General features: G+C 43.4%; 1 long non-coding RNA gene across 1 annotated transcript; it reads right to left on the minus strand.

Annotated features, from left to right (window-relative positions):
* Positions 1 to 1425: 1425 nt before the first annotated feature.
* Positions 1426 to 24882, minus strand: LOC132208501 (uncharacterized). The gene is made up of 3 exons (XR_009444615.1): positions 24796 to 24882; positions 19052 to 19209; positions 1426 to 1532 (listed from the first exon to the last, which is right to left on the minus strand). It is a non-coding gene; the product is annotated as an uncharacterized LOC132208501 (long non-coding RNA).
* Positions 24883 to 25714: the final 832 nt, after the last annotated feature.

Consider the following 25714-nt stretch of genomic DNA (forward strand, 5'->3'; position numbering starts at 1 on the left):
CAGCTATTTAGAGGGGATCTGAGGCAAGTGTTTTCACCAAAAGTGATACAAACATGTAATATGCTGCTTGACAAGGTGGAGAAGGCAGATACGCTTGCAATATTAAAGAAGCAACAGATGAGCATTTAAAGGGCCAGGGTATGGCAGGTAATGACTCAGTGCAGGTAAATGGGATCAGTAGTTTGATGTTTGTTAGTTGGCATTGATGTTGATCAAGTGAGCGTGTTTCTGTACTGCATGACTTTATGAAGCAGGGGAGGAGATATCAAAAGGTCCTGGCAAAGATTTTTCAAGTCATTTCTGGCCACAGCTAAGGTGCCAGAGGACCGCTCATACTTTTATATAAAAGAAGAAAGGACAGATCCAGAAGTTACAAGCCAGTCTAACCTTGGTGGTAGGGAAGTTATCAGAAAGAATTTTAAGGGACAAAATGTCGCTGCACTTGGAGAAACATGGAATGTTCGGGGATAGTCAGCATGGCTTTGTTGAGGTAATGCCATGGTTTGCAAATTTTATCTAATTTTTATTGAGGAGATATCAGAAGTGTTGAAGAGGGAAATTCATCTGATGTGGTCTATATGTTTTTGATAAGGTCAGTGATAGCAGACTGGTCAACAAAACAAGAGCTCATGGGATCTAAGACTCAGTGGAGTGTTGGATCCAACTTTGCCTGAAAGGCCAGAAGCAGAGGGCATGAACTCTTGCTTTTGGACATCAAGGTCCCTTTGTTTCTCAGTGCTCTCTAGGGATCTACTAGTCATTGTGAACATCTTTCACTTACCAGAGCTCCCAAAATGCATCACTACACATTTGCACTCTATCAATTGAGATTACCAGATCAAATTGTTATCCATTCAGATGCCACAAAGCTGTCAGATCAGAAAGTAACTGGATTCATGAATGATTCTCCATTTCCCCAAAGTCAGTTGATCTTCCCTGTCTCAGGCAAAGGCAGCATTTTGGTATGGCTGATATACATCTCGTGGCACGCTGAAAAGTGTCCTCTGAAAATGAGACACATCAATACATCACCAAAATATGGTAGGACAGTAAACACATGCTTTTTGCTTTTGAATATGGTAATTAAGAACACATTGCAGAACGTAAAGTCATGTAACGTTTTGTGAAAATGAACAAAAACATATTTCAAGATGCTGATCTATAAATTTTCTAATAATTTGAAGTTACCACGATCACTAGGTGAGTGGAAACATTTTCAATTGTTCCCACAACAAACAATTCTAAGTAACTGTCACAGAATCTTCTGTCATGCGCTGTAACATGTTTCTTTAAATAACATACGAGTCCCTGCATTATTTCTCACTCTCCAGCTTAGCATTACTTTATTTCTAAAATCTTACTCCTCTATAAAGCCAAGTGTTCTGCAGAAAAGTGGTTGTTCCTGCAATAGATGAAGTGGCTGACCTGTTTAAACATGAAGGTGTCAGCGCGGCTCCTCTGGCCCTTCTATGGGCTGAATCCAAAGCAGTTATGATTGTCTCCTCCTTATCCATTAGTTCATGTCTGAGTGCCTGCACGTGAAATTCCATTGAGAAATTATCACCATTTGAAAGCAACACTGTACATTTCCATTTAGTAAATCCAATCAATCAGCACTGTCAAAAAAAAACACTGATAATTGTATTAGGTTCCAATGAAGTAGTCAATCACTTAAGTTTCTAATATTGAAAGTACATTTAATGCAGAAAGACTAATTACCACCGCAACCTTAAGCAACAGTCAAGCAATGCTGACACAACATGTTAATGCCCATTAGAAGGCCTCTATTTATCAGATATCAGAAGTATTGAAGAGGGAAATTCATCTGATGTGGTCTATATGTTTTTCATATTATGTTCTTCATATTAAATGTGCTAATCTGTGGATGGGGACAAAGGATGAAGATGGGCATATTTACAGAAAAACACCGTGACTGACAAATCACATCACTGGTTGGAAATGAGAATTGAGAGGAAGATACAAAGATGCTTCAAGAGGATTTGGAGTGACTAAGAGAGAGGGCAAAAAAAATTGTTTGATTCACTTTTTTTTTGAGCAGCTCATGCTGGGTTCATCCTCACCTTCACCAGCTCTCACCTGTGGCTCCAAATAGTTACTAGAATCTGACAGAAGCCACATAATTGTAAAAAAAATTTCAATAGTAAGGTCAAATGCAGGGAAGGTAAACACTGCATCTCTTACAATTGGTGACTTTATGATTGGTCTATTCTAGCAGGCAAAGGCTGATTCTCCAATACTGGACAGATGAGACCAATCTCAAGGCCAATGGTCACGAGCACAGAACCATGTTGTGGAACATCTGGTTTCCGGGACAATTCACTCTAGATCTCCCAAACATACTGAAGAACTTGCAGCTTCTAATGTTGCTGTTCCAGTTTCAGAAAAACAGAGCTTGATTTTTGTTTTTTCATGAGATAAGACCCCTAACAAACAAAAAAAAATTCTGAAGAGACACAGTTTGTTTCTTGTGATTCAGGCCAGGATTTGTTCACACAACAATGATGGGAAAGTTAGAGGAAAAGTTTCCATATAATGGAATAGGGAATGCTTTTACTGCAAGTGATTATTCAAGCAAAATCTAGTGCTTCACTTAAAAGGGAACTGGGTGAAATATTTACAAGAAAAGAAAATTAAAACAAAGGAAACAAGTAGGGAATTTGGATGAAAAGTCCCCCTTCCTCCATTAGGAGGGTAGCACCAGCACATGCAAGACTAAACTAATCATCCTCAGGGCAAATTTTGTTTTAAATCAATTAGAGAAGGAATATAAATGTGGTTCCATTGTTTATAAAGGGTACGAAGGAAATGCCAAACAATTAAAAGCCTGCTTGTCTTACGTTAGTGGTGGGAAAATTTTAAAATCGATCTGAGAGATCAAATAAACTAACTGAGAAAGGCATGGACTAGTCATGGATAGTCAGCACGGCTTTGTCAAGGTAAGGTCATTACTTACAAATTTAGTTGAATTCTTTAAGAAAGTGGCAAGGAGGATCGATGAGGGTTGCGCAATGAATTTGTCGACATGGATTTTAGCAAAGCAATTGATAACGTCCCACCTGAGAAGTGCAAAAAAGTGAAAGCTCATGGGTCATGGGATACGGAGTAATGTGTTGACTAATCGGCTTAGTGGCAGGAAACAAGGGTAATTGTTCATGGCTGTGCTTATGAACAGAAAGCAATTTCCATTGGTGTTTCACAGGGCTTGATTTTGGGGCCCCTTTAATTTATTTTATAGATGAACGATTCAGACTTGAACATGGGGGGCACAATTGGTAAATTGGCAGACAACTGAAAAATTGGATGTAAGGTGGCTAGGACAGAGGATAGCTCCAAGTTCCAAAATGATATTAGATGGGTTGGCGGAGAAGGCAGGAAAGCAACAGATGGAGCACAACTCTGACAAGTGTGATGCATTGCTTTTCATGAGGACATAAAGGGAATACACAATAAATAGGAACATACTGAGAGGGGTAGATGAAGTGGGGGATCTAAGCATGGAAGTGAACAGGTTCCTAAAGGTAGCACTACAGGTCAGTAATGTTCTGATGAAGGCACAGGGAATGCTTTGCCTCATTGGGAAAAGTGTAGATTACCAAAGTAAGGACATCATGATAAAACTGTACAAGATACTGATGATGCCACAACTGGAGTAGTGTGTGCAGTTGTGTTCATCACAATCCAGGAAGTATATAATAACTCTGGAGACAGTGCAGAAAAGATTTACTCAAATATTGCCAAAGCTGGAGAATTGTAAATATGAGGCTGTTTTCCTTGGAACAGAAAAGTCTGAGGGATGACATGATTGAGGTATACAAAACAGTGAAGGGCAGAGATAGGGTAGAGTTAGTGTAGACAGGAGGAAGCTGCTTCCCTTGGCAGAGAATTCAAAAATCAGCAGTTACAGAGTCAAGCTAAGTGGCAGAAGGGTTAGAGGGGATGTGGGAAAATCCGTTTTATGCAGAGGGTGATGGGTGTCAGGAATTTGCTGCCTGAATTGGTGTTGGACTAAGAGATTCTAAACTCTTTTAAGAAGTACCTGGATCTGCACTTTAAGTGCTGCAGGTCCATGTACGTTTGTAACAATTTGGGATTAAAAAAGGCATCAGATGTCTATGGGTCAGTATGGACAAAGATGGCTGAATGGCTCCCTTCTGGTTTATATCATTTGTATGGCTCTATGTTGGTCCTGCGCAAGGCCAGCATACATTGGTCACACATTATCACTGTTGCAAAGGCACTGAACTAACTTCATGGACCGCAAGTGTTCATCTGGGATAGATACCCTGCACAAGGCTGATAGATAGGGATGGCCAGGATTCTGGCCCAGCATTTGATCTGATTTATTTGATTTATTGCAGTCACACGTACCCAATACAGGTGAACTACCCTTGTTTTTCCAGTGGGAACTGCTGTCAGATGAGTTATTGCAGTGCATTTTGTAGATGGTACACAATGCCCCCATTGTCTATCAGCAGTAGACAAACATCAATGTTGAGGTGATGGAAATGGTGCCAATCAAGCATGGATGGCATCAAGCTTCTTGAGTGTTACTGGAGCTGCGGCATCCAGGCAATCATATTCCATCACACTCCCAACTTTGCCTTGTCAGAGATGGACAAGCTTTGGGGAGAAACGAGAGGAGATACTAACCACATGATTCCCAGACGTGCTCTTGTAGCCACAGTATTTATATGGCTTATCTCATGCAGGTTCAAGTCAGTAGTAACGCCCATGAAGTTGATAACAGAATTTCAGTGTTGAAACTCAACAAAGGAAGATGGTGAGATTCTCTCTTGTTAGAGATGATCATTGCCTGGCACCTCTGTGGTGCAAACATTATTTGGCACTCATCAGTTCAAGCCCGAGTATTATCGACATCTTGCTGTTGATGCTAAACACTGTGCAATTATTAGTAAACATCCCCAAGATTCATCCTTGAGTTGACCATTTTGCCATCCTTCCACTGTGTCCTTCCACTGTGAAACAGTGAATAAATATAACTTAGATACATAAATGGAACTGTCCTGTTCAAAGGTCAAATCCAAAACTTCCAAAATATACAGCTTCTGTCTCACTGAGCTGAACCAGACACTTGATTCTTCCTCCTTGTAACCATGCAGCCAATGCACAGGAAGGGTCATGTGCTGGCTGATTGGTGACCTCAGTGCAATTGTTTCACTTATTTAATTTTGATCAGCAAACAAGCAAGCATACAAGCATCCAAAGTTGGTGTATTATGTGATTTTATGAAGGGAAGGTCGTGCCTCAGAAACCTTATTGAGTTCTTTGAGAAGGTGACCAAACAGGTAGATGAGAGTAAACCGTTTGATGTGGTGTATATGGATTTCGGCAAGGTTCGATAAGGTTCCCCACAATAGGCTATTGTACAAAATGTGGAGGAAGGGAATTGTGGGAGATATAGCAGTTTGGATTGGAAATTGGCTTGCTGAAAGAAGACAGAAGGTGGTAGTTGATGGGAAATGTTCATCCTGGAGACCAGTTACTAGTGGTGTACCGCAAGGGTCGGTGTTGGGTCCACTGCTGTTTGTCATTTTTATAAATGACCTGGATGAGGGCGCAGAAGGATGGGTTAGTAAATTTGCAGATGACACTATGGTCGGTGGAGTTGTGGATAGTGATGAAGGATGCTGTAGGTTGCAGAGAGACATAGATAAGCTGCAGAGCTGGGCTGAGAGGTGGCAAATGGAGTTTAATGCAGACAAGTGTGAGGTGATGCACTTTGGTAGGAGTAACCGGAAGGCAAAGTACAGGGCTAATGGTAAGATTCTTAGCAGTGTAGATGAGCAGAGAGATCTCGGTGTCCATATACACAGATCCTTGAAAGTTGCCACCCAGGTTGACAGGGCTGTTAAGAAGGCATACAGTGTTTTAGCTTTTATTAATAGAGGGATCGAGTTCCGGAACCAAGAGGTTATGGTGGAGCTGTACAAAACTCTGGTGTGGCCGCACTTGGAGTATTGTGTACATTTCTGGTCACCGCATTATAAGAAGGATGTGGAAGCTTTGGAAAGGGTGCAGAGCAGATTTACGAGGAGGTTGCGTGGTATGGAGGGAAGGTCTTACGAGGAAAGGCTGAGGGACTTGAGGCTGTTTTCATTAGAGAGAAGAAGGTTGAGAGGTGACTTAATTGAAACATATCAAATAATCAGAGGGTTAGATAGGGTGGATAGGGAGAGCCTTTTTCCTAGGATGGTGACAGCGAGCACGAGGGGGCACAGCTTTAAATTGAGGGGTGAAAGATATAGGACAGATGTCAGAGGTAGTTTCTTTACTCAGAGAGTAGTAAGGGAATGGAACGCTTTGCCTGCAACGGTGGTAGATTCGCCAACTTTAGGAGCATTTAAGTCGTCATTGGACAAGCATATGGACGCACATGGAATAGTGTAGGTTAGATGGGCTTAAGATCAGTATGACAGGTCAGCACAACATCAAGGTCCGAAGGGCCTGTACTATGCTGTAATGTTCTATAAAAACTCTGTATTGCAAGAAAAGACAAACAAAACATTGTATCGTATTATCCTACGTGACAAGGCAAAGGGATCCTTTTATCAAATGGAAAGAAAGAATAGATATAATGTTGCAAAGATTAATCACAAGCCAGAGGATCGAGAAATTCTTAAAAGGCAGAAAACAACCAAAAAAAGAAGGGGATTAGGTAAACTTTGAGGATGGACTTGCAAATAATATCAGGACAGGCAACTGGAACTTTGTTAAATATATAGAAAGGAGGACAGGCCAAAGTTAATACAAGCCCCTAAGAGAATGAGGTTGGAGAAATAATATTGGGGAACCAGGAAATGGCTGAAGAGTTAAATAAATTCTTTGCATGAGTCCTCAAGGCCTACTGGTATTATCATTAACCTATTAATCCAGAAACCCAGAAAATGTTCTGGGGACCTGGGTTCGATGGTGGAAGTTTAATTTTTAAAAGAAGTCTGGACTTAAGAATCTACCGATCACCATGAATCCATTGTCACTAATGTCCTTCAAGGGAGGAAATCTGCCAACCTCACCTGGTCTGGCCCACATATGACTCCAGACCACAGCAATGAGCTTGACTCTCAACTGCCCTCTAAAATGGCCTCGCAAGCCACTCAGTTGGACCAACCACTACTTAGACTCAAAGAAATGAAACTGGATAAATCACACAGCATTGACCTAGGCACCAGAAAAGACAATGGCAGAAACTGCCCTGTCGACCATGCAAAGTCCTCCTCACTAACATCTTGGGGTTCGTGCCAAAATTGGGAGAACTGTCTCACAGATTAGTTAATCAACAGTCTGACACAGTCATAATATCTTTCACACAATGTCCCAGACTCCACCATCACCATCACCATCCCTGGATATGTCCTCTCTCACCGGCAGGACAGACCCAGCAGAGGTGGTGGCACAGTGGTGTACAGTCAGGACAGTGTTGCTCTAGGAGGCCTCAGCATTGACTCTGGACCCCATGAAGCCTCATGGCTTCAAGTTAAACATGGCCAAGGAAAGCTCTTGCCGATTACCACGTACCGTCCTCCCTCAGCTGCTGAATCAGTACTCTGCAATGTTGAACAACACTTAGAGGAAGCACTGAGGATGGCAAGGGCACAAAATGTATTCTGGGTGGGGGATTTCAATATCCACTGCTAAGAGTAGCTCAGCACCAGTGCTACTGATCGAGCTGGTCAGATCCTAAAGGACACAGCTGCCAGACTGGGTTTGCGGCACGTGGTGAGGGAGCCAACAAGAGGGAAAAACATACTTGACCTCATCCTTACTAATCTGCCAGCTGCAGTTGCATCTGTCCATGTCAGTATCAGTAAGAGTGACCATCGCACAGTCCTTGTGGAACAACGTCCCGCCATCACATTGAGAACAACCTCCATCATGTGTGTGGCACTATCACTGCAGTAAATGGGACAGACTTCACATAGATCTAGCAACTCAAGGCTGGGCATCCATGAGGTGCTGTGGGCCATCAACAGCAGCAGAATTGAACTCTAGCACAATCTACAACCTTCGTGGCTCAGTATGTCCCTCACTCAACCGTTACCATCAATCCTGGTTTAATGGAGAGTGCAGGAGGGCATGCCAGGAGCAGCACCAGGCTTACCTGAAGATGAGGAATCAACTTGGTGAAGCCACCAAACAGGACTACTTGCATGCCAAATAGCGAAAGCAGCAAGTGATAGGCAGAGCTAATCAATCTCACCATGGATCTGATGTAAGTTCTGCAGCCCTGCCACATCCAGTCATGAATGGCAATGGACAATTAAACAACTCACTGGAGGAGGAGGAGGCACCACAAATGTCCCCATCCTCAACGATGGAAGAACCAAGCACATCAGTGCAAAACATGAGGCTGAAGCATTTGCAGAAATCTTTAGCCACAAGCGCTGAATGGGTGATCAAACTCGGCCTCCTCCAGTGATCCCCACTATTGCAGATACCAGTCTTCTGTCAATTCAATTCACTCCATGTGATATCAAGAAATGGTTAGGGACACTGGATACTGCAAAGGCTATGGGTCCTGGCAACATTCCAGCAACAGTACTGAAGATTTGTGCTCCAGAACTTGCTGCTGCCTGAGCCAAGCTGTTCTAGTTTGTTTCAACACTGGTATCTACCTGACAATGTAGAAAATTGCCCAAGTATGTCCTGTACAGAAAAAGCAGGACAAAACCAGGCCAGCCAATTACTGCTCCATTAGTCTACTCTCAATCATCAGTAAAGTGATGGAAGGTGTGATCAACAGTGCTATCAGGCAGCACCTGCTCAGAAATAACCTACTCAGTTACGCCCAGTTTGGGTTCTGCCGTGGCCACTCAGCTCCTGACCCCATCACAGCCTTGGTTCAAACGTGGACAAAAGAGCTGAATTCCAGAGCTGAAGTGAGAGCGACAACCCTTCACATCAAGGCTGCATCTGACCGAGTGTGGCATCAAGGTGCCCTAGCAAAATGGGAATCAATGGGTTTCACAGGCAAACTCACCGGTGGTTGGAGTTATACCTGACACATGGGAAGGTGGTTGTGGTTGCTGGCAGTCAATCATTTCAGCTCCAGAAGATCTCTGCAGGAGTTCCTCAGGGTAGTGTCCTCGGCCCAACCATCTTCGGCTACTTCATCAATGACCTTCCCGCCATCATAAGGTCAGAAGTGGGGATGTTCGCTGATGTTTGCACAATGTTCAGCACCATTTGACTTCTCAGACACTGAAGCAGTCCAAGTTCACGTGCAACAAGATCCGGACAATATCCAGGCTTGGGCTGACAAGTGCCAAGTGACATTTGCGCCACACAAATGCCAGGCTCTGACCATCTCTTGACATTCAAGAGTGTTACCATCAATGAATCCCTCACTGTCAGCTGGGCGTTACCATTGACCAGAAACTCAACTGGTCATCACATTAAGATAGTGGCCACATGAGGAGGCCAGATGCTGGGAATATCACATCAAATAACTCACCCCCTGACTCCTCAAAGCCTGTCCGCCATCTAAAAGGCACAAGTCAGGAGTGCGATGGAACACTCCCCACTTGCCTGGATGAGTGCAGCTCCATCAACACTCAAGAAGCTTGACACCATCCAGGACAAAGCAGCCAGTACAACATCTACAAGTATCCACTCCCTCCATCTGCAATGCTCAGTAGCAGCGGTGGGTACTAACTACAAGATGCACTGCAAAAATTCACCAATGCTCCTCAGACAGCACCTTCTAAACCCAAGACCACTTCCATCCAGAAGGACAAGGGCAGCAGACATATGGGAACACCACCGCCTCCAAGTCCCTCACCATCTTGACTTGGAAATACATTGCCATTCCTTCCCCTCAAAATCCCGGAATTCCCTCCCTAATAGCGCTGTGGGTCAACCCACAGCAGGAAGAATGCAGTGGTTCAAGAAGGCAGCTCACCATCACCTTCTCAAGAGGCAACTCAGGATGGGCAAGAAATACTGGCCAGGCAGTGACACACATGTCCCACAAATGAATACAGTCACAGTAAAAGACACTGACAGTGTTCCAAAATTCCTGCATAATCAAAGGGCAAATGATAGGACAGGATATAAAACAGCAACTATCCCTAAAGAAAAGATATGAGGGAAACTAACTGGGTTAAAGACCATTAGGTCCCCTGGGCCCGAAGTGCTGCATCCCAGGATATTAAAAGTAATAGCTATAGTGATAGTTGATGCACTGATCACAATCTCTCCAGTATCCTTGGCTTTTCAAAAAGTCCCAGTGCCCCACAGGGCAGTATGGTGGCTCAGTGAGTAGCATGCTGTTTCACAGTGGCAGGGACCTGGATTCAATCCCATCCACAGGTGATTTTCTGTGAGGAATCTGCACCTTATCCCCGTGTCTGTGTGGGTTTCTTCGAGCTGCTCCGGTCTCTTCCCACAATCCAAACATGCACAGATTAGGTGGATTAGCCATGGGAAATGCAAGGTTGCAGGGGCTGGGCAGCTGGTTGAATCTGGGTGCCATGCTCTTCCGAGAGTCAGTTTGGACACAATGGGCCAAGTGGCCTGCTCTCATGCTGCAGGGATGCTATGACTAGTACCTTTATTTTAGAAAGGAAAGGAGACAAAAAAGATAACTACTGGCCAGTTAGCTTAATGTCTGTTATTGGAAAATGCAAGAGCCTATCAGAAAAGATGTAATTGCAGAGCACTTAAAATACGTAATACAATCACAGTCACTACGGCTTGATAAACAGGAAATTGTGCATGACAGATTTATAAGAATTCCATGAGGAGATTACAAGTAGTACAAATAAAAGGGTGTGACATTCAAAAAGGTATTTGTAAAAATAATCACACTTCAAGCAGATAAGACTTTTAATAAGACCACATAGTTTTGGGGAAATATATTAACATGGATAGGGGATTGACCAAATAATAGAGAACAGACATTTGGTACAGGGGGAGTCATTTCCAGGTTGGCAAGCTGTAAAAAGTGAACTGCCATACGGATCAATGCCACGGCCATTCTTGTTGCGAATAAATATTAATGACATAGTGATGAAAGTGAATGTACTATTACTGAGCTTACAGAAAACACAAAAATAGGTATGGAAGACAAGTGATGAGACTGCCAGACTGCCTGCAGAGGGATGTACAAAAGTTAAGATGCTCAGACTGGAGTATTTTTAACAGTATGGGAATGAAACGCTATAGGGAAACGGCAGGAAAGTGGTATCGAGGAATATCAGTATTTTATGATCTCATTGAGTGGCAGACTCAATGGACTGAATAGCCTTCTGCTCATTCATCATATTTCAAGAGTAAAACCTAGAGTCAATGAAATTCTAATTGAATTAAATATGGAAAATCAGCAAGGACATGTTACATTGCTTAACCCAAAGTCAAAGTACAAAAGCAGATTCCACAAAAGCACAGATAGCACATTCTTTGAGATGCCTCTTACTTCCAGACCAAAACGTTGCAACAAAAACTCACTAATGTAGAACCAAGAATACAAATATTCATGCAGCTACTTTCATGATGTGAAATGTCAATGTGATCTGTCACCCGCCAGTGACACAATAAGCAATGCTGCAGTAAGGTCAAGACAGACAATTAGGATGATTATTATTGATCAGTTTGGGTATTCAGAGACAGTGAGGGGGTTCTCAGACAATGTTGAACCTCAAAGCACTTACAATCTGGGATTATGGTTTCCCTCCAGCACTACATTACAAAAGAAGAAGAAATGCTGAGAAATCAAAGGTCGAAAAACATGGCATACGTTTTAGGCAACACAGGAAGAAACCAGAGTGTGTCCAAATTCTGTGACAGAATATAATTTTCATACAACGCTTTCCTTAACATTTGGAAATGAGAAAGTATCTTTCATCAATGTTGTGTATATGGCTGCATTATTTTCTCTCAAACTGTGTTCTGTCATTGCTGTGAACAAAACAAAAAGTGTTCTGGAGAGATAGCAGGAACTGCACATGCTGGAGAATCGGAGTTAACGAGGTGTACAACTGGATGAACACAGCAGGCCAAGCAGCATCAGAGGAGTAGGAAAGCTGACGTTTCGGGCCTAGACCCTTCTTCAGAAACATCAGCTTTCCTACTCCTCTGATGCTGCTTGTCCTGCTGTGTCCATCCAGCTCTCCACCTTGTTGTCTCAGAAACAGTGTTACAGTGATTAGTATGAGTCCTAGCTCTGACCAACTTTTTGTGCGAAAGGTTGAATATTCATCATTCTAGTTCTTGTACTCATTTTGCAGGACCTAAATGCCACAGCACAGTGGCTGAGTGGTTAGCACCACTGCCTTACAGTGACAGGGCCCCAGGATCGATTCCAGTTGTGGACAACTGTCTGTGTGGAGTTTGCGCATTCTCCCCATGACTGTTTGAGTTTCCTCCAGTTACTCCCATTTCTTCCCACACTCTAAAAGATATTGCTGCTACGGGATTGTACGACATAATAAATGTGTTAGTGAGAATGGGGGGAAAAGAGTCCCTTAAGACACAAGGGTAGCCTTGGAGAAAGTCTCAAGGGCAACAAGGTGGTGCAGTGGTTGGCACTACTGCCTCACAGTACCAGGGACCTGGGCTCAATTCCACCCTTGGGTGACTCTTCGTTTACACATTCTCCCCATGTCTGTGAGGGTTTTCGCTAGGTGCTCCAGTTTCCTACCACAGTCCAAAGATGTGCAAATTAGGTGGATTGACCACACTAAATTGTCCATAGCTACCAGGTTTGTTAGCCTTGCAGGGGTAGGTGTGGACCTGTTGGGCTGAATGTTTCTACACTGTAGGGATTCAGTGAACCCTCTTTCTACCGATGTCGTTGGCAGAAATGTGCACAATGAGCTATGTAGGAATCCTGCTCATTGACTGCAGCTCCACCTTCAACACTATTATCCCCTCCAGACTGATCTCAAAACTCTATGACCTAGGTTTCTGCTCTGCCCTCTGCTACTGGATCCTTAACTTTCTGACCCAAAACCACAGTGAAGATAGGTAACTGCCCCTCCTCCACAATAACACTAGTGCCCTCTAAGGATGTTTCCTCAGCCCCCTACTGCACTCCTTGTGCACCCATGACTGTGTTGCCAAATTCCAAATTAACGCCATCTGCAAGTTAACTGACGACACCACTGCAGTGGGATGGATATCTAACAATGAATCAAAATACAGAAGGGAGGCAAAGGGTTTGGTGACGTGGTGCAGAGAACAACCTCTCTCTCGATGTCGGCAAAACTAAAGAACTGATCACTGATTTCAAAAGACAGGAGGAGAACACGCCCTGATGTATATCAATGGAACTGAGGTTGAGAGGGTGGAGCGTGTCAAGTTCCCCGGTATGACGATAATCAACAACCCGTCCTGGACTTTCCACGAAAATACGTTGGTCAAGGCGGCACAACAATGCCTCTCCTTCCTCGGGCGGCTCAGGAAATTTGGCCTGACCAATTTCTACAGATGCACCATTAAAAGCACATTGTCCAAGTGTATAATGGCCTGGTATGGCAACTATTCTGCCCAGGACTGTGAGAAACTACAGAAGCGGGTGTGCACAGCCCAGATCATCACGGAAGCCAACCTCTCATCCAAGGACTCCATTTACATGGCTCACTGCTGCGGAAAGGTAGCCAGCATCACCAAAGACCCATCGCACCTACGTAATGATCTCCTACATCCTCTTCCATCAGGCACCAGGTACAGAAGCCTGAACACATGCACACCAACAGTTTTAGGAACAGCTTCTTCCCAGTTGTTATCAGACTGATAAATAGACTCTCTAGCCTGAAATAACGCTGATCTTGCTAACATTGATCTCACTGAGCGCATGCTCTGTTCAATGTAACCTGCATGCCTCTGTCATTTTCATCTGTATATCCTTCGCTTACTATGATCTGCCTGTACCACTCATAAATAAAGATTTTCACTCTACTTTGGTACACGTGACAATAAATCAATCAATTAGTCAACAACCTTAATACAAGTTTGAGGAACAAGACTTCATCATCTGTCTTGTCACTTTCTAGCCTTCTGGTCCAATATTAAGTTCAACCAATTTAGATCAGAACCTACGCTTCCATCTTGCTCCTGTATCCCTTTTTGCATTCAGATGCCTATGTAGCTATTCACACCTCTTCTGGACACAACCTTTGATTTTTTTAAAAAAAATTACCATTGTGTTACCAAGCTTTTGCAAAAAATAATGTTTCGTAACATAATTTCTTCTACCCTCCACCTCATCACAAGCATTCCCTTGAGAATTTTTGGGAGTTTTCCGACCTCCTGTCTACCAGCCGGAAATACCTTACATTTGTGTCTTTCATTTCAGAGAGACTTTTATTACCAAAGCAGTTTTGTCTTACACCCAATGGAACAAACGCAAGAACATGATATTTCAAACAATTGGAATAATTTATACGAGAAGAAAAACATGTCGTGTGGTTGACAAGTCCACTCTTGTGGACTGAATGAGGGTGTACCGCAGGATAATCACCTAATCAATGTATCATTTCCCCTTTGCAGAGAAAACACTGGAAAAATTGAATATACCTGTATGTTTGAACAGATGAAGTACGGGTAAATCGCTGTTTCACTTTACAAGTGTATTTGGGACCTTGCTTGGTGACTGAGGAAATGGTCACTTTGGAATGCTGAAAGGGGATACTGGTGAAGATGCTGGAAGATAATCTGCTGAACGCAGAGGTTGATGGAGGGACAAGCTGAGAATAAGGAGAATTTATGATTCTGGGATAGGTGGAATGGATGAGGGCCGAATTTTGTGAAATGGATCAAAGTGAAAGTTCTGCGAACCATGTTGGGGTCCTTGGTTGTGGAAAAGAGAAAGCATCTCACACGTGCCGGTGCGGTGTGCTCTGCTCATTACAAACAAGCAGTTTTCAGTCGGCCAATCATTATCATATATGACCTATATGTCTGGCATAATACTGGCTGCAAATTTCATAGACAATGTTGGTCAATGCAATGAGGATTATTTTTGGACTGACAACAGCATCCTGCTAGGGGAAAATACCATTCACATAACCACTATACAGCAGCAGCATGAATTACTTGCTTAAGCTCAAACTTTTGAGAAGCTTTGGTTTTCCATGGCAATTTGAGGTAGACCAGGCACTTTTCAGTTCTAAAATTTGAACCATTTGACAATGCACAGTATACACATCAGTCATCTACTTGTGATATCCATTATAGAACATAGAACATAGAACAATACGGCACAGAACAGGCCCTTCGGCCCTCGACGTTGCGCCGACCTGTGAACTAATCTAAGCCCCTCCCCTGACACAATCCCATCATTATCCATATGCTTATCCAAGGACTGTTGAAATGCCCCTAATGTGGCTGAGTTAACTACTTTGGCATGCGGGGCATTCCACGCCCATAGCACTCTCTGAGTAAAGAACCTGCCTCTGACATCTGTCTTAAATCTATCACCCCTCAATTTGTAGCTATGCCCCCTTGTACAAGCTGAAATCATCATCCTCTGAAAAAGACTCTCACTGTCCACAATATCTAATTTTCTGATCATCTTATATGTCTCTATTAAATCCCCCCTTAGCCTCCTTTTCTCCAATGAGAACAGACCCAAGTCTCTCAGCCTTTCTTCATAGGGCCTGTGCTCCAGACCAGGCTGCATCCTGGTAAATCTCCTCTGCACCTTTTCCAATGCTTCAACATCCTTCCTGTCATGGGGCGACCAGAACTGCACGCAATATTCCAAATGAGGCTGCACTAGCATTTTGTACAGTTGGAGCATGACATCATGGCTCCGGAAGTCAATCCCTATAAATCCCGTGACTGTACAAAACGCTAGTCGAGTAGCCTGTATCTCAGTATTCTCCTCGACAACATTGTCGTTTTCCAGAGTGAATACTGTCAAAAAATATTCAATTAGTGCTTCCCCTATCTCCTCTGACTCCACACACAACTTCCCACTACTGTCCTTGATTGGCCCTCATCTTACTCTCGTCATTCTTTTATCTTTTATCTTATTTATCTTCATGATGTACTTTATGAGCAATACCACACATCCCCACATCACTTTAAACCTTTGGAACCTTAACAAGTTGTAGATATCTCCAATTAGCTCACTTCTTCGCTTGAAGCAGAGCAAGGACTAAGTCCTGCACGGTGAAAATGTTAGAAACAACAATGAGCACTGTCCTGCCGAGCCTTACCTAACTTCGTTACTGACCAAACTACCAGCACCCAGTTCAAAGTTGCACAATTGCTCAAGCTTTGCATTTCAGAGAGTGACTATTGTAAACATGGAAGCTAGGAGGAGGGAGGAGGCCAAATGGCTCTTTGAGCCTGCTCCACCATTCTTCATGATCATGACTGATCATCCAACTCAACAGCCTAATCCTGCTTTCTCTCCATAACACTTGATCCCATTCACCCCAAGTGTTATATCTAGCCATATCTTGAATACGTTCAATGTTTTGACATGAACTGCTTGCTTTGGTAATGATTTCCACGGACTCACCATTCTTTGGGTGAAGAAATACCTCCGAAATCGTCTATCCTGAATCCTCATACTGTGACCCCTGGTTCTGGACACACCCACCACTGGGAACTGCATCTATCCTGTCCAGTCCTGTTCGAATTTTATAAGTCACCTCATTCATTTGAATTCCAGCGAGAACAATCCTAACCGAGTCAATCTCTGATCATACATCAGACCTGCCATTCCGGGAAACAGGCTGATAAACATGCGCTGCACTGATAAACTATGAGAGCAACAGCATCCTTCCGCAGAAAAGGAGCACAAAACTGCACACACTATTTTAGGTGCGGCTTCACCAAGGTGCTGCGTAACTGCAACACCACATTCTGGCTTCTGTACTCGAAACCTCTCGGAACGAAGGCCAACAGACCATTTCAGAGACGGGAGGAACTGCCAATGCTGGAGAATCTGAGAATAACAAGGTGTGGAGCCGGATGAACACAGCTGGCCAAGCGGTATCAGAGGAGCAGGAAAGATGACGTTTCGGGTTTGGGCCCTTTTTCAGAAATGGGGGAGGGGAACGGGATTCTGAAATAAATAAAGAGAGAAGGGGAGGTGGATAGAAGATGGATAGAGGAGAAGATAGGTGGAGACAGATCAAAGAGGCGGTGCTGGAGCCAGTAAAGGTGAGTGTTGTTGGGGAGTTATGATGGAGGTTCATCAGTCAAGGGAAGACAGACAGGTCAAGGAGGAGGGGATGATGCTGGTAGGTAGGAGGTGGGGTGGAGATTAGGGTGAGAGTTCGGGTTAGGGTTACACCCTAACCCCACCCCACCTCCTACCTACCAGCGTCAGCCCTGCCTCCTTGACCTGTCTGTCTTCCCTTGACTGGTCAACCCCCTTCCTAACATTTGTCTTTACCAGTCTCTTTCTCTTCACGTATCTATAGAAACTCTGTCAGTCTTTATGTTCCCTGTATGCTTACTTTACTGCATTTACCCCTTCTTAATCAATCCCTTGGTCCTTCTTTGCTAAATTCTACTATGCTGCCAATCCTCAAATGTTGTTTCCATGGATCAGATACTATCGCTAATTGCCTTTGTTAAGTCATGGATTGGTCCTCTTACCCATTTTGCTTTCATGCCAGACAGGAATAAACAGTTGTTGTAGTCCGCCCACGTGCTCCTTAAATGTTTGCCATTGCCTATCCACTGTCATCCCTTTAAGCAACTCTTTGTGATCTATCAAGGCTAATTTCATGCCTCATATCTTCAGCTTTCATTATTAAGATGCAGCACCCTGGTCTCCAAGTCAACTCTCACACTCTCCATCTTGATTGAAAAAATTCTATCATGTTGCGGCCACTCATCTCGAAGAAATCTTGCACAGCTAGATTGGCAATGATTCCCTTCTCATTACACAGCACCCAGTCTTAGATGCACTGCTTTCCAGTTGGTTCCTCAACATATTGCTCAAGAAAACCATCCCGTATCCATTCCAGGTCTGTTCTAGTTCTGTTATAAACTAGTAGAGCTCTCAACAATAAATTAGAAGGTTATGGCTTCAAGCTGTAATTTATATTTAAGCATAATTTTTAGGGTAATACTTCAATGAAGTACTGAGGAATTTGGATTGTCGGAGATGCCAGCATTCAGAAGAGGCATTAACTTGAGGCTCCACCTGCTGTTAAGAGCTCAGATCAACTGAAGTCGTGACACACTTTGCCTGGGTAATAAATTCTAGTGACAAACCAGTCCATATCAATAGTGCAAGATAACAAAGTGTGGAGCTGGATGAACACAGCAGGCCAAGCAGCATCTCAGGAGCACAAAAGCTGACGTTTCGGGCCTAGACCCTTCATCAGAGAGGGGCATGGGGAGAGGGAACTGGAATAAATAAGGAGAGAGGGGGAGGCGGACCGAAGATGGATAAAAAAGAAGATAGGTAGACAGGAGTGTACAGGTGGGGAGGTAGGGAGGGGATAGGTCAGTCCAGGGAAGACAGACAGGTCAAGGAGGTGGGATGAGGTTAGTAGGTAGGAAAAGGAGGTGCAGCTTGAGATGGGAGGAAGGGATGGGTGGGAGGAAGAACAAGTTAGGGAAGCAGAAACAGGCTGGGCTGGTTTTGAGATGCAGTTGGGGGAGGGGAAGAACTGGGCTGGTTTTGGGATGCAGTGGGGGAAGGGGAGATTTTGAAGCTTGTGAAGTCCACATTGATACCATTGGGCTGCAGGGTTTCCAAGCGGAATATGAGTTGCTGTTCCAGCAACCTTCGGGTGGCATCATTGTGGCACTGCAGGAGGCCCATGATGGACATGTCGTCTGAGGAATGAGAGGGGTAGTTGAAATGGTTCGCGACTGGGAGGTGCAGTTGTTTGTTGCGAACCAAGCGGAGGTGTTCTGCAAAGTGGTTCCTAAGCCTCTGCTTGGTTTCCCCAATGTAGCGGAGGCCACACCGGGTGCAATGGATACGATATACCACATTGGCAGATGTGCAGGTGAACAAAACGAAAATGAGCTCAAAATTCATACTGGCAAGTAGACCCGCTTGACATTATGAATTGGTGCAGAGCACACTTACATGTTGGAAGCAACTGCGGACACTTGGTTCAATGGTGCTGCCTCCAAATGAAGCTACCTCACCCAGCTGCCGAGGGATCTGGACTGCATCGTGAAGCAAAAGGCTCAGGCTTCGTTGGTCACATAAATCTGTGGGTTCAGCTACTTGTTTGAAGATATCTGCAAAAGTTATCCAGAAGAAAAATACTGACATTCCTAAACTTAAGGGAGGTAGTTGAGAGTTCAATACATCCAATACATCTTCCTCAATTGCCTTGCTTTGTAAATCATCTTAAAACATTATTTTTATGATCTTGATTGGCTATTTGCAAACAACTGTGGAAACAAAAACTTCTGTTTGTTTACAACAATGGACAATGTATGTTGTCTGATTCTCCAAGGAAGTCATTTTGTCAATTTCTTTCTTGATTGTAAATCTCAAACCTCTCTAATAGCTCCTCGTTCATTTCACAGAGGTAATCTTTGTGTGGACCTGGAAAACATCGGCACGGTCCTCAATGAATATTTTGTGTCAATCTTTACAATGGAAAAGGACACTGCAAGTAAGATATCAGGGCAGAGGACCTCGGAGCATCAGAGGTTAAGATACAGGGAGATGCAGCTGGTTGAGCAACTTTAAAAGTGGATACATCTACAGGGCGAACTGAAACGTATACCAGCTAGCGGGGGAAGTGAGGGAGGAGATATCTGGGCCGCTGGCAGCAATTTTCAAACCCTTGTCAATCACACGTGAAGTAATGAAACACTATTAACATTGTCCCACTATTAATAAACGGAGAGAGGAACAGACCAGGAAATTAAAGGCCAGTCAGAATAATCTCAGCACTGGTGAAGCTATAAAGAGGCATTCTTAGGGGTAGAATGTACTTGCAAGAAATAATCAGGGATAAACACTATGGATTTGTTAAGATGAGGTCACATTATGCATTTGATGTGGGCTTAGTAAAGTCCCCCTTGGCAGATTGAGCAAGAAAACAACAGCCATGGGATCAAAGGCAAAGAGGCACACTGGAGCCAAAACTGGCTGTGGCAGAGAGCACAGGGTGATTGATGGTAGAGGGATATCTATTTGACAGGATGTTTGCTTTGAGTGGGGTTGTGCAGGGCTTTCCACAAGGACCCTTGAAATTTGTCAAGTTAATTCATCATTTGGGCTTAAACACAGGATGTATGACTGTATTGCTAGCGAATGGCTAATTTAGTGAGGAGGATATCGATGGAATGGCCATGTAAATAACAGCCATGGGATCAAAGGCAAAGTGGCACACTGGATCCAAAATTGGTTGACAGACAGGAAGAATAAACTTCAGGAGGAGATCAACAGACTGGTCAGCTGAGCACAGCAATTGAACTCAACCAGGAAAAGTGTGAGCTAATGAACTTGGGACGGCGAACAACGCAAGGGATCACACTATGAAGGGTGTAATCCTGGAGATGACTGAAAAAACCAGCTGCCTGGGCTGGGGGTTGTCATGGAATCATATAGTACAGAAGAGGTCCTATGGCCCACTAAGGCTGTACCTCTAAAAATACACTGCAACATATACTAGTCGCATTTTTACACACGAGACCATTCTCTTAAATATTACGACATGTCAACTGCTCATCCAAGTACTTTTCAAAGGTTGTGAGGTTTCCTGTTTCAACTTCCCGCCCAGGCAATGCGCTCCAGACCTTCACCACACTCTGGATGAAAACGATTTTCCTCAAACCTCCTCAATATTCCCGTCTTTCTCTTTAAAATTATGCTCTATTGTTATTGATGCTTTAACTAAGGGGAACAATGCTTTCTATTCAACCCATCTATACCTCTCATAATCTTATATGCCTCTGTCAGGACCTCCATTCACCCACCAAACCTTCTCTGCTTCACAGAAAATAATGTGATTTTTTCCAGTCTTTCTTCACAGCTAAAATGCTCCAACACATGCAACATCCTTTTCATTCCCTCCAGTGCAATTACATCCTTCCTAATGGGTGGTGACCAAAATGCCACACACGACTCCAGCTGTGGCCTAACCAAACTTTTAAACAACTCCAAAGTGACCTTCCCACTCTTACAATTTATGCCACAACTGATAAAGGGAGGTGTCCCATATGTCTTTGTAACAACCCTTACTAGCCTGACCTGACCCCTTCAGGAATTCATGAACAAGCACTCCAGGGTCCCTTTTCTCCTCTAAGCTTCCCAGTGTCCTGCTATGCATTAGAGTGAGATTTTATTATCACATGCATTCAATACAGGGTACAAGAGTACAAAGAAAAGAGTACAAAGTTGCCTTAGACGGTGCCATCTCAGGTACAAAGTACCTTGGTACGCAATTTTAGTTGCAGAAGTAGAAAATTTATCCATCCTTCTTTACTCAGAGTCGTAGGGGAGTGGAATGCAATGCCGGAGAGGGGAGTGGAGTCAGCCTCAATAGGGGCATTTCATCGGCTATTAGACAAGCACATGGATGATAGTATAAGGTAGGGGCGGAGGTTAGATTGACCACAGGATTAGGGTAAAAGTTCGGCACAACATCGTGGGCTGAAGGGCCTGTACTGTGCTGTACCGTTCCATGCTCCATGTGATAAAAATAAATGAATAAGTTAAAAAATTCAGCACTACAGTCTTCTTAGTATAACAGTAGAAGAATAAAAACAAAAGTTTAAAAACTCAAACATCACTCTCCACTGGAGTCGTACCTGAGGACTGGAGGGAGGCAAATGTAATTCCTCTCTTCAAGAAAGGAAATAGGGAAATCTCCGGCAATTACAGACCAGTAAGTCTCACGTCTGTCGTCTGCAAGGTGTGAGAAAGGATTCTGAGGGATAGGATTTACGACCATCTGGAAGAGCATGGCTTGATCAAATACAGTCAACACGGCTTTGTGAGGGGTAGGTCATGTCTCACAAAACTTATCGAGTTTTTTGAGGATGTGACTAGAAAAGTTGATGAGGGTCGAGCTGTCGATGTGATGTATATGGACTTCAGCAAGGCATTTGATAAGGTTCCCCATGGTAGGCTCATTCAGAAGGTCAGGAGGAATGGGATACAGGGGAACTTAGCTGCTTGGATACAGAATTGGCTGGCCAACAGAAGACAGCGAGTGGTAGTAGAAGGAAAATATTCTGCCTGGAAGTCAGTGGTGAGTGGGGTTCCACAGGGCTCTGTCCTTGGGCCTCTGCTGTTTGTAATTTTTATTAATGACTTGGATGAGGGGATTGAAGGATGGGTCAGCAAGTTTGCAGACGACACAAAGGTCGGAGGTGTCGTTGACAGTGTAGAGGGCTGTTGTAGGCTGCAGCGGGACATTGACAGGATGCAGAGATGGGCTGAGAGGTGGCAGATGGAGTTCAACCTGGATAAATGCGAGGTGATGCATTTTGGAAGGTCGAATTTGAAAGCTGAGTAAAGGATTAAGGATAGGATTCTTGGCAGTGTGGAGGAACAGAGGGATCTTGGTGTGCAGATACATAGATCCCTTAAAATGGCCACCCAAGTGGACAGGGTTGTTAAGAAAGCATATGGTGTTTTGGCTTTCATTAACAGGGAGATTGAGTTTAAGAGTCATGAGATCTTGTTGCAGCTCTATAAAACTTTGGTTAGACCGCACTTGGAATACTGCGTCCAGTTCTGGGCGCCCTATTATAGGAAAGATGTGGATGCTTTGGAGAGGGTTCAGAAGAGGTTTACCAGGATGCTGCCTGGACTGGAGGGCTTATCTTATGAAGAGAGGTTGACTGAGCTCGGTCTCTTTTCATTGGAGTAAAGGAGGAGGAGAGGGGACCTAATTGAGGTATACAAGATAATGAGAGGCATAGATAGAGTTGATAGCCAGAGACTATTTCCCAGGGCAGAAATGGCTAACATGAGGGGTCATAGTTTTAAGCTGGTTGGTGGAAAGTATAGAGGGGATGTCAGAGGCGGGTTCTTTACACAGAGAGTTGTGAGAGCATGGAATGCGTTGCCAGCAGCAGTTGTGGAAGCAAGGTCATTGGGGTCATTTAAGAGACTGCTGGACATGCATATGGTCACAGAAATTTGAGGGTGCATACATGAGGATCAATGGTCGGCACAACATTGTGGGCTGAAGGGCCTGTTCTGTGCTGTACTGTTCTGTTCTGTTCTATGTTCTATTACAGTCCTTTCCTAAGCCACGAGTTTGCAGACACTCTGAACGAGGCTTCCCCCGTGATGGTTTGTATTCCCTGCGCTGGGCTAAAACCCGCCCATCCTTGCCAGTGGACTTCACTGCTGACTGCTGTAGCTGACCTCCATCGGGCACGACAGGCTTTGCCACATTAAGTACTCTCTTATCTTATTCCTTCTTCAGGCTATATCAATCTGCCACTGACCTGCCCATCTGACTGATGACAAGATTGGAGCAGACAAGGGGACCTGGTAAAAGGTGTTTAAGATTTTGAAGGGCATAGAAAGGATAACTGGAAGCTGCTTTTTCCATTAGTTGACATGAACTCACTGACTGAAAGTGTGGCTGATTCAGAAAGTGTCTGAATATTTAAGCAGTATTTAGATAATCACTTGTGTTGCTGTAGGCTCCAGGGCTATGGGTCAAACAATCAAAAAGGAAATAAATGCCATGTGAGTTCAATGTAGACAGATCTTTGTTGAGTAGTGCAGTAACGACAGACCGCACGGCCTCCTCCTGTGCAACAAACATCCATGACTCTACAATTACACAGCTTTTCTTTGAGACATTTCTCCACTTGACTGATTCTTTGTAAATGCAAGGCCGACAAAATAAATCCTTTTATTAAAAGCTTCCATCTCACTGAGAAAGCTTCAGGCCAATTTGATAATCTGCTCTGAAAATTCTGCTCATATTTTGATAGTTATGAAAAATTCTACTATCAGGGCTGTCACAATCCACAACATTCTAAATCAATCAACAATATTCTAGAAAGATGATCATTTGCCTATACAACAAATTTTAACTGATGTTTTTAAAAAATAGAGAAATAAATCTAGATCTGTCAAAAACTAATCAGTTCTTCCTTGGACCATACCTGTACAGACCAGGTTTCAATGAAATATGCCCATTAGTTGTGAGATACATTGTTGATAATAGAACATCAAATGGGGAAAAACATGACCTCACATTAAGTGTTATCACTGCTGCAAGTGAGCAGTAGAGTCATACAGCACTTCTGAATATTTTCCAAGTATTCTAATGATGAAAACATTATTGGTAACAAAAACAGCTGCTAAGATGGTGTCGTTGAGAAGCAATGGCATCAGACAGATGTAGTGCATCATTTATCCAGCAGGAATGCACTGTGCAGATTCTGCAAAGACCACGCTATAACTTAACATTAATAGTGGCAGTGACTAAATAGAGAAATATACTAAGACAGCAAACCTTTTGTTAAACAGTACCCGTGGTACCAGGAATGGGCTGAATAATCAAAAATTCCAGTTGATCAATAGGTCCACACACACAAAAAACACACACTCAATAACAGGAACATAATGCATGGGATATACACATTACTGTTCTCCTTCATTTACAGCATAAATAACTTCAGTAATGATGCAACTTCGCCTTAACTCAAACTTACTGGCAGGGAGCCTTCTCACTTGCACCCTCACCAGACATCACAGAGATGATGAGAATACAGTAAACACCTGGTGTGTAATTTTTGTCAGTTTATTGAGTGGGCTAGTTTGTTAAACAAAGTTTACGTACAGTTAAATCTACAGTTTACATGTGTATCAGCAATGATAGATTTAGTACTGACACTTGTATTTTTTCCTCCAGATGACCCTTGGACAGACACATCAAGCCAATTTTCAAAGAAACACTCTGATTCTTCCACTCCTACCCCTGGAAAAGGAAGTTACAGAATGTCACTGACTGACTTTACTTATTTGAATACAGCATAAGATACATAGAACATAGAACAGTACAGGCCCTTCAGCCCATGATGCTGTGCTGAACTTTTACCCTAAACCTCAGGTCTATCTAACCTCCACCCCTATCTTGTATTATCACCCATATGCCTGTCAAATAGTCACTTAAATGCCCCTGATGAGGTTGACTCCACAACCCACTCCAGCTGAAACAAAGATCTCTTTGAATTGTCATTTGTCAGACATGTATTGAATCAAAAAACAAATTTCTCACTTCCACAGATTTCTACAGCATGTTAATATGATTTGTGAAAGTTAATATTTCACCCTTTTATTTTACAAATACAACTTTAAACAAAATGCTACTGTAAAGAACTTCTACGCTGGTATTTGTGCATATGCCATTTCAGTTTTGTGATCTGTTTCTATGCAACGAGTGATAAATACTTCGATTAAAACGGTTGAGAGCAGTATATGTGAGATTTAATACCATGCTTTATCTGCAGATAGTTCATCTGCAGGTAGTTATTCATGAGGCTCAACTAACATCATGTCTCAGGGGAGCTTGTGACCTCTGGGTTACGTACTGTTTGACCGTTGCCTACTGGTCACTAGTTGAGACGAAAGAGAACTACTAGCTGCTATCCATTTTCAACAAGTGATCATGATAATCTACCTGCATTTCAACGTCCCATCAACATTCAAGAATAATAAAATGTGAGGCTGGATGAACACAGCAGGCCCAGCAGCATCTCAGGAGCACAAAAGCTGACGTTTTGGGCCTAGACCCTTCATCAGAGAGGGGGA

This window comes from Stegostoma tigrinum, unplaced genomic scaffold, assembly GCF_030684315.1.
Source record: "Stegostoma tigrinum isolate sSteTig4 unplaced genomic scaffold, sSteTig4.hap1 scaffold_427, whole genome shotgun sequence".
In the NCBI taxonomy this organism is placed as follows: Eukaryota; Metazoa; Chordata; class Chondrichthyes; order Orectolobiformes; family Stegostomatidae; genus Stegostoma; species Stegostoma tigrinum.